General features: G+C 38.3%; 1 protein-coding gene and 1 long non-coding RNA gene across 2 annotated transcripts in view; one reads left to right on the forward strand and one right to left on the reverse strand.

Moving 5' to 3' along the window:
- LOC105153375 (putative NADPH-dependent quinone oxidoreductase VAT1L) overlaps positions 1-15,547 on the forward strand; it is a 28,624-nt gene that overhangs the window by 699 nt on the left and 12,378 nt on the right. The gene's annotated exons all lie outside the window — the stretch shown is intronic.
- LOC147908622 (uncharacterized) lies at positions 230-15,545 on the reverse strand. The gene is made up of 2 exons (XR_015546214.1): positions 10,394-15,545; positions 230-9,877 (listed from the first exon to the last, which is right to left on the reverse strand). It is a non-coding gene; the product is annotated as an uncharacterized LOC147908622 (long non-coding RNA).

Here is a 15,547-nt window from a genome sequence, read left to right on the forward strand (position 1 = left end):
CTCTCTCTCGCTCTCTCTCTCTGTCTCTTTCTTTCTTTCTCACCAATCTCACGTTCGCCCTTCCGCCCTTTCTCTTTGCTCCGGACTGTTCCAAGTGTTCGCGCGCCAGATTCTTGGTCTATATTCCCTACGCATCGTTCAGCGCTGCACCGAGCCGTTAGATGGAACGCCGATAGAAGCCATATTTTCCCTATTAAACCGCTGGAGCGTCTCGAACTCGCGCAATTTGACCGGCCTGCCCACGATTACCTGCCCACGAACGAGCGAGCCATTGTCTCACACATATATGTATCATATCTTCGATGTCTAAAATTTCTGAAAGAATTTCCGATTTCGTCGATCCCAGTTCGATTGATAATCTGCCATTTTCTATCTTCCAACGAGAAAAACTGTTTGAATTTTCAAATTGCCTGTCAAAATCGCGTATAAATAGATAAATAGCGAATTTTCGTTTCCTCGTTGTTTTCGTTAAATCTCCGTTTTCAGTGAATATGAGATTCGAAGATCAGAAGGTCACGTTCGGAACGAAATAAGCGGCGTCCATATGGACTCTCGTTGGAGAAACCTTTGTCACGAAAATACACGGCAGGGTGCGGCACACGGTTCGACTTTGGGATGCCCTTCGTAATGCATTTTGCTGCACTCGTTCGCCGCAGTGCGAAGATGCGAAGGTCGAATAGGATCGGCATGAAAAAGAAATTATAGATAATTTCGTCTTTCATTTTGTTGCGATGTTGATATCAATTTTCTAGATTGTTTGACCTCTCGCTCCCACTTTCCCACGATAAATTATGAAAACTTTGGTGACTACATTTACACTCTGTGATATGCGGGTCGTAGTATAGCCAACGAGTAGATAATTGCGATCCTAATCGTCTAAACGAGTGGAATTGAGAAACATAAATGTTGAAGCTCGGTAATCCACGCCTCATTAGATCGAAATTATCGATCACATAAAATTTTTATTATTAACGCTAACTGTTTCATTTGTTTTTTTTTCCCCTCTTCAAGTGTAACATCGCGGGCATTGATCGCTCGAGAGATGCACTAAATAGTCGAAAAATCCGCTTGATACTGACACTTGATACCGCTACACTCCTGCCCCGATAATACAAAGCACAGGGGACGTAATAAAAACACCAAACGTCCAAACAACGATTTGTTAACGGTCAAAAGTGTAGCCCTGTTGCATTCTCACATTAGAATTTATCGATGCCCTTCGCCTTCGAACATCCCGTTCGCCACGCACGCGACTGTCGATCGGTGCTCGATCATCAATGGTCGATTAATCAATTTCGGAAACGCGGGCGTTGCCGCGAGAATTCATGAATCACGACGATCGGCTATTTATTACATTACGTGCGAGAAGGATGCCGGCTTGATTTTTCAATTATAGAAAGAAGAGAGATGTATGTATATATATATATATATCGGCCTCCGCTGGGTGTATCATATCCTGAAAGAGAGGCGGCTTTATCTCTCGCGGCCAGGGACAGTCGCGATGATGATGGTGCACGGGGGAGATGGCGAACATCGGATTCGCCAAAGGCTGCGCGCGGACCTTTTCACGCGTGAGTCACGTTTTATAAAAGCTATTGGGATTGATGAGAAAATAGCCCCCATAGAAAGATATCACGCTGCCAATGCCGGCGAATAAATTTGTCTGCCCCGCTGCAGACACGTTCGTTAAGCTGCGAGCACCCCCGTCATCGTCGTCGCGCGTCGGCTAAATAAAATACCGCTCAGTTTGTCGTTTCGATAAAATACCGGCACGGTACCATGATTCCGATAACTTTTAACGACAGCGTCAATACCGTTATATCATTGCGCAGGAATTACGTGTGGCAAAAAAAAAGCTGCGCAGCGACAATGGCTGCGTTCAGCAGAAAAAGCGGCTTTGCAACTGTTGTGAAATTTATTAATATGATCGGACTTGTTCTTAGTTCCTCATCGAATCTAAATGTATAAACCAATTATATTGATTATTAGAAATAATCTTATCTTCGATCAAAGTAGATCTGAATGCTTAATAATACTAAGTGCAAGATAAAGTTTATCTTGAAACGCGCAAAACTGAAGCTGAAAAAATTAAATAATATCAATACAATTTAGATTGATCGTCTATTTTAATAGTGAAGCTGTAAGCATCTTAGAAATTTGTAAATAATTTACTGCGAAAAATGATACTAAAGAATTTTACGACAGTTAAGTAAAATTATTTTTTCTGCTAAATGCAATCTATATAACGATAACAATATTATCGTTAAGGTTACAGAATCTGGGAACGAGCTGATAAATAATATTTCTTTTTTTGTTTTACGTCACATGACTGTCTTGAAGAAATTCAAGCGCGTTTTCTTTTCGTAAAAAATACTTTTCGTAGAAACGTTAATCCCGTCAAAGATATTCCACTCAAAGAAGTATAAATTCATGTGAAGGAAAGGGGGGATTTATATACGGGCGCTTTTGTTACGTGATTTAATTATGTGAACAATGTTTACAACAGAGCGCAATCGCTCTGTTGCTTTTTTTTTATTCATCTTTGCCGTTACAGCCCGAGGCATTCTTCCATTTTAATCGTGCGTGCGTTCACGTTCTTCGCATGTGAGCGTGAACTCCATTTGGGCGTACACGCGCCCTTTGTAGTGAAAGGGTTATTCGTCGCAGGAAATGTCGAATTTAAGATGTCGCGTTCGAAAGTGGAAGCGGTATTAAAAGTGCGTGAACTGTCGTTACTAGAACTGCATTTAGATCAATACTTTTTTTTTTTGATAACTTTATTTTTGAGAAATCATTTTTTTATTTTATCATACATATAAAAGGAGTCTTTATATTATTATAAATTCTCGATAAAAATATTATTCAACGGAAGTACCTAAGTAAATTTCTCTGAAATTTGACGGCGAGAAATTTGATTGACGGAAATTAAATTAATTGTTTTAAAATAATAATTATTAAAAAATTTTTTAAATAAAACAAAAATTGAAATTTGCAAAGAAGATTGCGATCTCGAATTCGTCTTTCTTCAATATTGAATTTTTTATTACGAACGATTACACTCGCGGATAGTTTCCCGTATTCTACGTATCTCGTTCTTGATTACTCATGCTGAATCTACTCGCCGAAGGAAATGGGCGATTACTCCTGAATAAAACAGTCCTTCCGCTCGTGTCTACACTGAGACAGCATAAAGTCCAATGAACCACCTTATTTCATGTATAATAGATATCCTCGACGACGAAAGAAAGCGAGCTCGCGAGCTGAGTTTGTTCAGATACTGCTTCAGAAGTTTAAACTCAAGCGGTCCCGAGAACCCAATAACGCATTCTTGTTTTGCACCATAATTTCTAACGGAGGAAGAACCGGGGATGTATATATATATATATATAATATAAACATTTATGTCATTTTGCAGCGAAGTTCACTCGGTATTCTGTAATCTTTTTTTACATTCCACGAGTATTCCCTTCTCTCTCTCTCCCCCCGAGATGTTCCTGTAAGAAATTGGAAGCGACGGGGAAAAAAGGCATACTCGCGATGAAAGGCGAGTGTTGGAAACGCCTTAAAGCACGGGGAGAGAAAGAGAGCGAGGGAGAAAAGGAGAGAGAGGCACACACGCGGATCGCGGTGGCGTATCATCGTCCGCTGAATGGTATCCGTTCAAAGTTTCCCATAACGCGATATTAAGACCTCATTAGTATGATAAACTCGACGAGACAGATACAATGACGCCTTTCATCGAACAGCGCTTCCTCGAAAACGCGAGCGTGCGAGCTTTCGCCCGTATAAATTCCAAATACGCTGAGAATTTTACGTGCATACGTCAGTCTATCTATACGCGATATCGCCGGTCATTCACACATAGATGATATTACGCAAACCTATTATCAGTACGTTAACCATGTATCAACCATGCATCAACGTAAGGCGCAAGAAAGAATTATTCGTGACTTTTAATTGCTTGAAATTGATTGAGTTTAGACCTCCAAATTCACTTCTAGAAATCTTCAATTACTAGTCATTGAATTTTTTTATCCAGATAAAACTTGCATAGCCGTATAAACTATATATTAAGAAATTATCCAATCGCATTTATGTCATAAGGACATAAAATTGGATTGGATAATTTTCCTTATACTCATGATTGTGGATCTTTGCAAATTTTGGACAGACCTTCGAATCTCTTTGAATTCGCGGATTGTTAGAGTTCTCATCCAGAATTCGAATCTTTAGGAGCTTTTATTTTTCCGATAATAAGATCCTGAATTCTTCGAATTTTTTTTTTACAACTTAGCTTCATCTCAGCAGCATTACGATATAATGTCACTCGCGGAATAATCGCAAAGTGCATAAGTGCCCGTTGCAGCTGTCGACGTCAAGTTCAGGTCTGAAGTGGACGTACTTTTATATGGGTATCGTTGACAATCTCGACGATCATGACGATGACGTCCAAGAAATCTTGAAATTATTATCCCGAGTAGTAATGTTATGTCTCTTGAATAAATTCTTTTTCGTGTTCTCGGATTCACTTCAGATTGTCAGATTCATGATTAAATTAAGAATAAATCAATGTATAACTTGGAGCTTTTTGGCTACGAACGATTACGTCGATTTCTGTGCGCACGCATTTACGTTGACATCCGCGTGCGTGCCGGGGGGAGGTGGAAGAGAGGAAGGGTGGAAGCGAGGTAGAGGGTGTAGGAAATACGGGTGTGGTTCGATCAATACGGACATCCCATAGATCTATCGGTGCGTACGTACCGTCGGATGAATCACACTGAAAATTATTGCTTGTAACATCAGGTCATAATTATACATGGATCGAGAAATGTTTTGCCCAAAACTTGGAAATAAACTGCCCATTGTTATCTGTTTTTATCTCAACGCAGCACAACATGATTAATCAGTTTTTATTTTTGATTTCTTTGTACGCGTTAAATATTGAAACGTTGATATAGGATATCAATTGCTTTATAATAAAGAGACAAGAAATATCTATTTATATATTTTGTACTATCGATTGGGAGGGTGTATTAAACTTCTTTGTAAATTCGCCCAATTTTCGCGTTTTTCCACACAAGACACATTATAGGTATCTAGTGATTGTTAGTTGTTTTATAGAAGTGCGGACATGAAAAATTTTTGAAAGTTTCTGATGAAACTAATAACTGATGTTTGCGATCACATTTTAATATTTGAAAATTTTTCTAATTACTCATCGTTTTCTATATTTTCTAATTACTCATCGTTTTCATTTAATCCGACTTAGTTATCACTGCAGGCCACTAAAGGAGATTGGATGTTATTAAAAGAGAAGAAGAAAACGAGAAGAAGATCAACGACTTATAAATCTTCAACTACTAGTCGTCGGAACCTTTAGAGTCTAGACAAACTTGCATAACTGCATAACTGTATGCATAAAGAAAACTATCCAATCGCATTTCTAATAAGGACGCACATAAAATTCGATTAGATAATTTTCTTTATGCATATGGTCATACATGCAAATTAATCTAGATAGATAGATAGATTCTTAGTGTCTTTTTGGATTTGCGAGCCTTAGAATCTTGTTCTAAAGCCCATGTCACACTATGTATTGGAGACTGAGTGAGGATTACGAATTAGAGATTAGAATTTGACCAATCAGATAATTTTAATTTCAATCCATTTTGTTCTAGTTGACTGAATTCTAATTTTAAATTCGCAATCTTTAATCTTCATTGTGTTAGTGTGACATGAGCTTGATACAATATATACTGCCAGTATTGAATTTCATTTTCAGTTTTAACAGTATATATCAGAGCACGAACCTAATTTTCGAATCTTCAAGAGCTAATTTTTTTACATTTTGATGATACTCACTAAATTTCTTGTGGAGTGAAATCTCATTTTAAAAGAATGAAAATTCTGCCATTATTGATAAAGAGTGTATAAATATATTTGCACTTTTGAATAAGGATGGTAGATTTTTACTCTTTTTTTTAGGGGGGAGGGAGGTGAAATTCACTTCAAAGGGAGAAAGTCTTATTCTTTTTTTGAAGTGAATCTTACTCTAAAAAATCGAAATCTCACTCCAAAAAAAGAGTGAAAATTTGTCATTCTTATTCAAGAATGCAAATTTTCACTCTTTTCACTAATATTTTTATTTTCACTCTTTTTCACTAGTGACAGTATTTTCATTCTTTTGTGAAGTGAGATTTCACCCCAAGAAATTTAGAGAGTAAGATTCCGAATTCTTTAAAAATTTACGGGTTGTGTTCCGGCTCGCGTATTTCAACACGATGCGTGCGATTTCGCGGAGCAAGTGAACAAAGGGACGTGTATCGTTTACAGACCCCACGCCACGATGCGTAGACATTCGATAGAGCGTATCTTAAAATATGCAAAACGACCGCAGTTTGACCATGACGGAATTGTTCATCGCACGCGTATGATGATTCACGTGCATATATATTGCAGGCGTGGCAAAACAGAGAAACCGATCGGCTAATCGTCGCGTCTCGGGTTATCGTCTAGATTACAAAGTATTTTCCGTTCCTTACCAGTCAATAAGCGTAATCAACGCGATGCGTCATCTCTGGCGTCTGTACGAATCGCTGATAGATTTGCTGATCGCATCATCGTGGCGAATCGACAATTTTTTTTTTATCGAACGCTGAGAAAAATATCTAGAAAATGGAATGTAATTAATTATATCAATCAGAATTCCAGTTATCTCATTTAAAATTCTAGTAGATTAGTTTAATCAGAGAGAAAATTTTGAGATACGATATTTTTAATCAGAATTCCAATTAATCAAATCATTTTTTTCAGTGTCTATAAACTGAAAAAATATGAAAAATAAGTTCAACCAAAAGGTTAAAATTAATCTATATCGGTAGAGATGAATATGAGGCCCATTTCTATCAATATAGATTAACTTTAATCTTGATTTAATGTATTCTTTACCTTTTTCTAATTTCCAGAACTGGAAAAAGTAAGTTAAATCAAGATTAAATTTAATCTATATTGATAGAAAGATGGACATAAAGAGTCAGTTAACGGCGTCGATGGAAATTATACGCGATGCTTATCGAATTACGAATGCGAGAATTCACGTGACTTTAGATATCGAGATTGATGGGTCGGATCGATAGGAATTATTTACACTGCAAAGGTATTACACGAGGCAAGTCGCAGAACGAAGCGACACTTACGTCAACGTCACTGCCACGTTGATGATTCACTACAAAAACAATATGACGGTACGCGTCTGTTGGATCCACAGCTGTTGTCTTACCGTTCGATTCTGTTTTTCGTATCTGGTTGCTTCTATGCCTACGTACACAGAAAACTTCGGCTATATACGTTTCTAATCTGATTTACGCGTTGTAATTACTGACGACATTATTTCGCAGATATGTTTTGTAGCTCGTAATATTTTCATTAGTGCTTAGCATAACGCTGCAGGTCTAAATCGAACGTCGTCATAAGAACGTAGTTGGATGAGATTAGATCTTCGCGTAGCGGATCACACTTTATCCTCGCATGCGTAACTAATCCGTGCTTTAACCTCTCCACGTCAGCTCCACATACTTTTCTCACCGTTACATCCGCCTGATTGCGATCCGTTTCACGCGAGTCACCATCTACACAGAGTAATCCGTCGCGGTTTACTTGCACACCAATAGACTGTCGTCCGTTGTTGTAAAAGTGCAGCAGCCTCTCTCGCCTTCTCTGTCATCGGAGATGATAAAAAAAAAAAACAACAAAGAAAAACTTTTATATATCGGTATACTATCATAGTCTCCTCTCTTACCCTCTGTTTAAAAACAATTGATAACTCCGTTCGATGGGGTCATCTGTCGCGCATGTCTACAGTAATTGCCGTGTACTTTTCTCCAAGTGCACTCGCACTCCCTGTATTTTTCCGTTACCTTGAGGGAATTTTAAATTTGTCTACTTTACCTTTATTGCAATGTCTACTTTATTATTTTTTAAATAAGTATTTTTCTTTATACTTATTTAATTTATATACATATTTAAAAATTATACTAAAAACGAAAAAATATTGGAAAATTACAATTTTGTTTACTTCTGGTGACTTATAATAATATTTGTTTTATATATATAAGTTTTATACTTGATATGTATAAAAGAATTTTGGTTAGGACTGAGGATTACATATGAACAAACAATGTTGAATTTTTAGAGAATTAGATTTATTTCTACCAATGTAGATTAACTTTAATTTTCTGTTCAACTTTTTCTAATTCTTAAAACTAAAAAAAAGGTGAGTAGTTAAAATTAAACTACATTGGGAGAAACGAGTAGATGGAAGATTAGAAAATTTGTACATGTGCGTGCGATATTGATAGTAGTGTGCAGTGATGTGTCGACGACACGTAAATCGTATATACAGGGTCATTTTAACATGTTTCGTCACCCATGAATAGATAGAGTGAATCGAACTGAGTCGAAAAGTCATCTATCACTTTTGCAGTTTACGCAATAATTAACGAGATATTAATTACTAAAAATTGCCAAATATCGATCTTGAATAATTTTTTACTCAAATACTATCATAGAAATCTCTCGAAATACTTTATAGAAAAACTGCAAGAGACAAAAATTTATTTTCTTCTCATAGAATTCTAAAAATTTTTTCAGAATTTTTTAACAACTTTTTAGTATTGCATTTTCTTATTTTTACCAACGTAAGAAAATACGGTATTTAAAAATTCTGAAAAAATTCTCAGAACTTTATGAGAAGAAAATAAATGATTTTTGTCTCTTGCAGCTTTTCTATAAAGTTGATAGTATTTGAGTAAAAAAATTATTCAAGACCGATATTTGGCAATTTTTAGTAATTAATATCTCGTTAATTATTGCGTAAACTGCAAAATGGTAGATGACTTTTCGACTCAGTTCGATTCTGCCTCTCATGATGGATAACGAAATATGTTAAAATCACCCTACTGAATCGGTAAAAAAACAAACTTTAGTTAAGATCCTCTTAAGTAACCTGCTGGTTTAATCTTCGCCTCTTTTTGAAAGAAATAACTGTCGCATTTGTCGCTTGAAATGTCAACAACAAAATTCCTCGGCCGATCCTCCTCCGATAGTTCGACGATATCACAAACTGCTCTCTCTTTTTCTCTCGCGTTTGTTCGCTCGGTAATGCAACGATAATAAATAATTCGTCTGGCCTGTATGGTATCGTATTAATTCGATTGTCGCGTCGATGACTTTACTCGTAATCGCACACATCTACGGGAAAGATAGTCAGTCGCTCCTCTTATCCGCGAATGGCTCGCGCGATTATTTACGAGCTCCTCTGCTCAATCCTCCTTGTTTACCGTCCGCCTCTCTTATGTGAAAGATTTAGGTTAATGAAATCAAAACCTGGCTTATCTCGAATAATGAGGTAGCAAGGAGAGATATTGACGTCACCGCCATCCTGCTTGGCCGATCAACCGCTTATCCCGCGACTTTACGAAGTAAATCGCGAAGCGACCGAGCGAGCGTAATATTCCGTTTGCTATTTATAGCCCTTCCGTTCCCTGCATAATTCATACGCGTTCGCGTCAATTCGCGCGTGCCGGCCCTTCGTAGCCTAAATTGAGTTTAATTCGTTTCTCCTTTTTTTTGTTTCACGCGTTTCGCTCGCGTTTTCTTTTTTTTTTTCTTTTTTTTTTTCGAGGTAGGAAAACGGGATACTTGGGAACTTTACACACCTATTCTCGAGATAAGGTAACGACGTTGCCAACGTCGATATCAGCGTAATGACCGCGGTGCGCAACCATCACATATCGCATAAACTGTGTTGTGCTCGTAATACCTTTATTGCCGTTCGTGGAAGTTCAGACATCCGCATAAATTTTTGAACCGAACGGTTCTGTAAAAAATGAAGACATTATAAAACAATTGTTATTCTTTTATATACCGTTGTTTTATATGTCATATTTTAGGATGCACGTACTAACACCAAGAGCTTTATAAATGATTTTTAATTTTACGTGCCAAAATTGTCTTTATTTCGTAGAACGTTGACAGTTAATCGATAATTCAAAAATTCGCTTAGAGAAGAGCTGTGAGCTTATAGTATATGTATTGTCAGTTTATTATTTCCATGTCTTTGAGTGAATATTGGAAATTGATCGATTACCAATGTCCTACGAAATAAAGACAATACATATTTGACAATACCTATTAAAATTGTAAAATAAAATTATAAAATTATGAATAATTTATGAAGATATTTATGTTGCAATTGATGTACAAATGCTTATTATGTATACAAGTATAAAATTGTAAAATATATAAAAGAATAAAAACACAATTGCTGTTTTACCATGTTCTAATTTTTAACCAATGACCATTCGATAATATTTATGCGGATGTCCGAACTTACATGAACGGTGTGTACTTTTGCTACATGTACGTGTAGAAATACCGCTGCGACGGGTTCGGGTGCACTTTCACTCGTCCGGACGTCGGCTCCGATCGAAGTCACGCGAGATTCGTGCATTTGATTTCGCCGTACGATTACGTAGTCCCCATAGGCGCCTCGGTGTCTTCCACGACGATCGATTGACGTGTATATCCACGGAAAACGCATGTTTCACGAGTGAGAGACGGTGCGCGGGTCAAAGGACGACGGTCTGCGGCTCTCCCATTTAAATACAGGCAGGGTTGTTTCCGATCAACGGCACTTCTCTTTAACGATGTACGCTGTGTGTCACTTTGAGATTGAGTCTGGAAATAATTAACTAGCCGGCTGTTAAAATCGTGCTGGGATAGCCTTTGTATTCAATGACGTGTAATCGGATTTGGTTAAACTTGAATTTCTTTCTCTCCGTTCAATGTGTCGATTGGAGACACCCTGTATACTGTGCGTGTCTCCGCGCCGGCTTTATGCGGCTTTGTGTGACCCTGGGGTGCGTTGCATGTCGCCGTCCGGTTCGGTCCGTCCGTTCAATTGCCTCTTGCCAAGAATGGAGAAAATTATTCCCCTCAATTCGACGCAATTTAGAGGAATTAAGCGATCGCGAGCCGCGAGAGCCGCACTTCTTCGACTCGTAACTTCTGAACCTTCTCCTTGTCCTTGTATTCGCGTCCTCGTATTCTCCCTTCCTTCTTTTTATTTTTTTGAGGAACCTCTCAATAAGAGCGAATCGTCGAATCACGGTTATTCTGGTTCCCACGAGACTTGAGAAATCCTCAGGTAAAAATCGCTGAGAGAACAGAAGACCCGCATTACTCGGCAAACATTTTCAGTTCAGTTCCGTTGTAAAATTATAGTCCGATATATCGCTATCATAGTATTTGATCGGCTTATAACACGATCGGAACTCCGAGCCAATATCGTGGAATTAAATTGGCAAATTCCGATCGATTAATAGCCGTTCATATTGCTCGCTTTATTATGTATAATCGATCGCTTTTCTTAATTATCGTTCGCCGTTACATTATTCGTTAATTATCCATGCGGCGGATATTATTAGCGTGCTGGTTACTCCGAAAGGGTTAATGACAGTACGCAGAAATTCTGCTGGCAGCGGCCGGAACGAACCGTTTTTCTCCGAGCGCGATCCCGCTCGTGCAGCTCCGAAGTCCGGCGCGCCGGAAGGAGCGGAAACGACCCTAAGTGCGACAAATTGTGAAAGTAATGGACAGTAATATAGTGTCTTACAAGGTGAATGAAAGCCGTCTCGCGTTGGTGCGATCGGCTTTAAATCACGCACGTTATCTCTACGGTTAACTGCGATGACAGCGCGACGCGTCGCGACCAGAATTTCATTACGCCACATCAGGCTCTCCGCAACTGTCGCCACCGCCGTCACCGCTACTGCCGTGCTGTTGTTTTATCTTTGTGAGACGGAATTTGTTTTCGTCCGCAGTTGCGTCCGCGCTTTATTACGTTTAACTGTCGTATTTGCGCTCAACGAGTTTGTATTAGCAACTGATAGAACGATGGATGGTCGCGAATAGTTGAAAGCCTCATCGACTGTTCGACGAGCTTATTATGTACGAAACATCCAGTATGGAAATTCTACGTAAATGATATAAAAATGACGATACACAATAAGCTGTTATATTTCATATATATATTATATATATATATTTTTTTTTTAATATAACTTTCCTATTCTTGCCTAGTCATTATTTTTCCTTGAAGAACACCACATTAATTATGTGAAAAATTGAGTCCTGGTAAAATGAAATGGTTTTTACATATATTATGGCTTATAATATGGTAAACAAAAAAAATGTTATATATACATGACTTAAATAAAGGATATCAAAAGTATAAAAAACTTGTGCTTTTTCAGAGCTTTTGATAGCTCAAAACTCTCCCTTATTGAGTCTCACATCTACGATATCTTTTATTCACCACATTATAGGCTACATTATGTGCGAAAACTTATTTGACTGGAACCGAATTTTCCATATAATTAGCGAGGTTCTTTTCAAGTTTTCCGACCAGAATATACACGGTCTGCATGCAACAATTACACGTTGAACCGCACGGACTGAAACCATATGTTGAAACCCAAAAGCCGAGAAAGGAGTTCCACGTAGCTTTATATCGTTGTATTTTACTGCAGAGAGGCTCGGTACATTAATCGCGACGACGCCACCCTCGTTCCGGCGAGCGAGGCACCTCGCGACCCCGGATAGTTTTTACGGCCATTTAAAATTGCTAATTTTAGACGGTGGATTTTTCCGCCACGCCCTGCAACTGCACGAGGGATAAGTTCGCCACGACAGCGCGCGAATACTCCACGTCAGCGGACGGGATTTAATAGAATCGGCTTAATCCAATGCGGCGTTTCGGATTGGCGTTCGCGGACGCCCGTACCTGTCAATAAGCCGCGGAATAGAATCATTGTGCTGTACTTCGACTCGTTTCGCTTCAATTCGTCCTTCGACGTTGGGGAGTGCGGTACCGTTCACGGTTATCCGGCGCAGCCCGGCAAATGATGCGTAAGTCGCGCGTGTTCCCACGTATTACATTCCTCCCCGATTTCCCCGTCCCGCCCGTCACGTTATTGGACACGCGGATGAATGTATACGCCGCGCTTTTCGATCCATGCGATTTATTGCGCACCGATACATTAGGTATAATCCTCGTATAAACTTGTTACTTGCGTTTGCGACTACACGAGTTGCACGTGTTCCGACGTTTTGTTTGACGTTTTTCATTGCTTTCGAATCCGTTAGGTTGAAACTCAGAGTACAGTAGAGCAGTAAACCGTAAGAAATTGACCAATCATAATCGATTATTTTTCTCACATTCGACTGGTCCATTTCTTATGACTTACTACATTGATTGTACTTTATTATTAATGGAGCAATGGAATTGGAGCAATTAATGGAAGTAACTCTATCCCTTGAATTAAATAACATTTGGTTATTTTTAATCTCCATACATATCAAAATGTAAATCAAATTCTGTATTCATCTGATATCATTTTTATAGTTAATTTCAAAATAAACATCGTCCGCATTAATGTAATGCATTTAGTAAATAATAAATAGTGAGTTAAATTTAATTCATTTTCTTGAGTTAAATCTTGCCTGCAGTGGCGATAGAAATGATTAAAAATAACTCAAATTGGATATAATTTAACAGTGTAGAATCAACCTTGCATGTCGTGACGATTTAATCATACATTGTCAGCAAGAGACTCTGTGAAATTCGAAAAGGGATACAATGTACGGTTGGTATATCCAGTCGTCGTTACGTGATTCGTGAGGGGAATTTTGTTCTCCAATGTAGTGTATCGTTCGCGACCGCAAACTTCCTTCGTTATGTTATCGGCAAAATGTATGCTATCGTACAGTACAGGCACCAGCTGCAATGCATCTATAGTACAGTAAACTCGGGAGGCTGAAACTATACCTCTTCGCACACCGCGAATGATTCATTCTCTTCGTCCGTCAACAGAAATATCGACAGTTTCTTCGATTTTCTTTTTATTTTTGATTTTATTTATATATGCAACGTGATAATACGTACACGTATACACGTGCAATGGAAAGAGGAAGGAGAGTGTAGCGAGATAGAAAAAACTGATACGTGTAGCGATAAGCTCCCACGTGGGCTTACTTCTGATACGTTCGCCAACCTTGGACGAGATTTCACCGAGTACGCGGTGATTCATCACGTGGTGCTCGCTGCTCCAGGAAATTATATGGTGTATCGCGTAAATTGATAACAATTTACGACATATCTCGCGAGAGGCGCCGTGCAACCGTCGGTGCAATCGAAAATGGAGTATTCGCATTCTCAATCTGATCGTGTTCTGACAGCCGCTTTATTCGGAATAAATAAATAATAAAAAAACGAAACGGAATAAATGCATGTATAAATTTACTGTCACATCCCTCCGTATTTCAAATTTATCAGATTTTCTTTACTATGGAGGGTTTTTTTTTTCATTTTATGTTATTGTTTCACTATATAATTGATATCTCCTCGGTATCATTTTGCCAAACAATTCAAATCCTTTTAAGACTGCGAGATGATATAAGTACATCGACATGCAAATTGCCATTTATCCGACGATTTTGGCGAAATCGGTCGACAATTTTCGTAGAAATGGTATTGAAACTTTTTTCGTCGGAGGCGCCAATGGTAAATATTTCTCGATGCCAATGAGTAACGTCGCCGTGACGCCGGTGGTCGCGTTGCGTGCGACGCCAGGCATCGGTCTAGGCGTCGCGGCGCCTTCGCCTTCGTACCCTCCCTGTCAGTCGGGCTGTTAGGTACCGGCGAAGGTAACTACACGTATATATATTTTACGCGAAAGACGCGAGCAAGTTCTTGTTGCTATGTGAAGCGGTTTCTATTCCAGCCCTATTCAATACTTCAAGCTAAGCACACGTACATATGATATCCCTACACAGCGTAAATTCATAGGATTTTATGATCTAACCTTCCTAAGATTATCCATATTCCGCTGAAAATGAGGACTTTCGTCTATCCCAAAGGACTAAGATCAGAATGAAATTCTAGACGATGACAGCGACGTCGAGATATAGTAATCGAAGAATAGCACTGTGTTAACAATGTTATGATAATTATGCTAATACGGATGCTGCGATTTAAAACAAATTAATTGGTTTTGGTTACAATCATTTTCGATTAGATAAATCCACATAAAAATATTTAGTTGCACTAGCAAGGGAATGTGCTATATTGCCAAAGTGATATAAAAATCTAACGTTACCAGTCGAAAAATCACGTTTAACATAGGTATTCTAGATGATCAAATCTATGGATCCTATGGATTTCATACCCGATTTGGAACATATTTGGCTATTTTAACTAATTGTTAGTTACAAATCTTGATAACAATGCATTTTTGAAAAAAAATATTTCAATAAACCTTGTAAGATTTGACGAACTATTAGATAAGCTCCTTAGATTTTGGGTTCAGGAACTTATCGGTCTACTTGGGAACAATTATAGGACTTTATAACCGAATATAGGATTTCTCTTATTTAATTAGACAAATTGCAGTCTGAATATTATATTTGACAAATTCTTTTTATGTTT

This window comes from Acromyrmex echinatior, chromosome 9, assembly GCF_024713525.1.
Source record: "Acromyrmex echinatior isolate Ae372 chromosome 9, ASM2471352v2, whole genome shotgun sequence".
In the NCBI taxonomy this organism is placed as follows: domain Eukaryota; kingdom Metazoa; phylum Arthropoda; class Insecta; order Hymenoptera; family Formicidae; genus Acromyrmex; species Acromyrmex echinatior.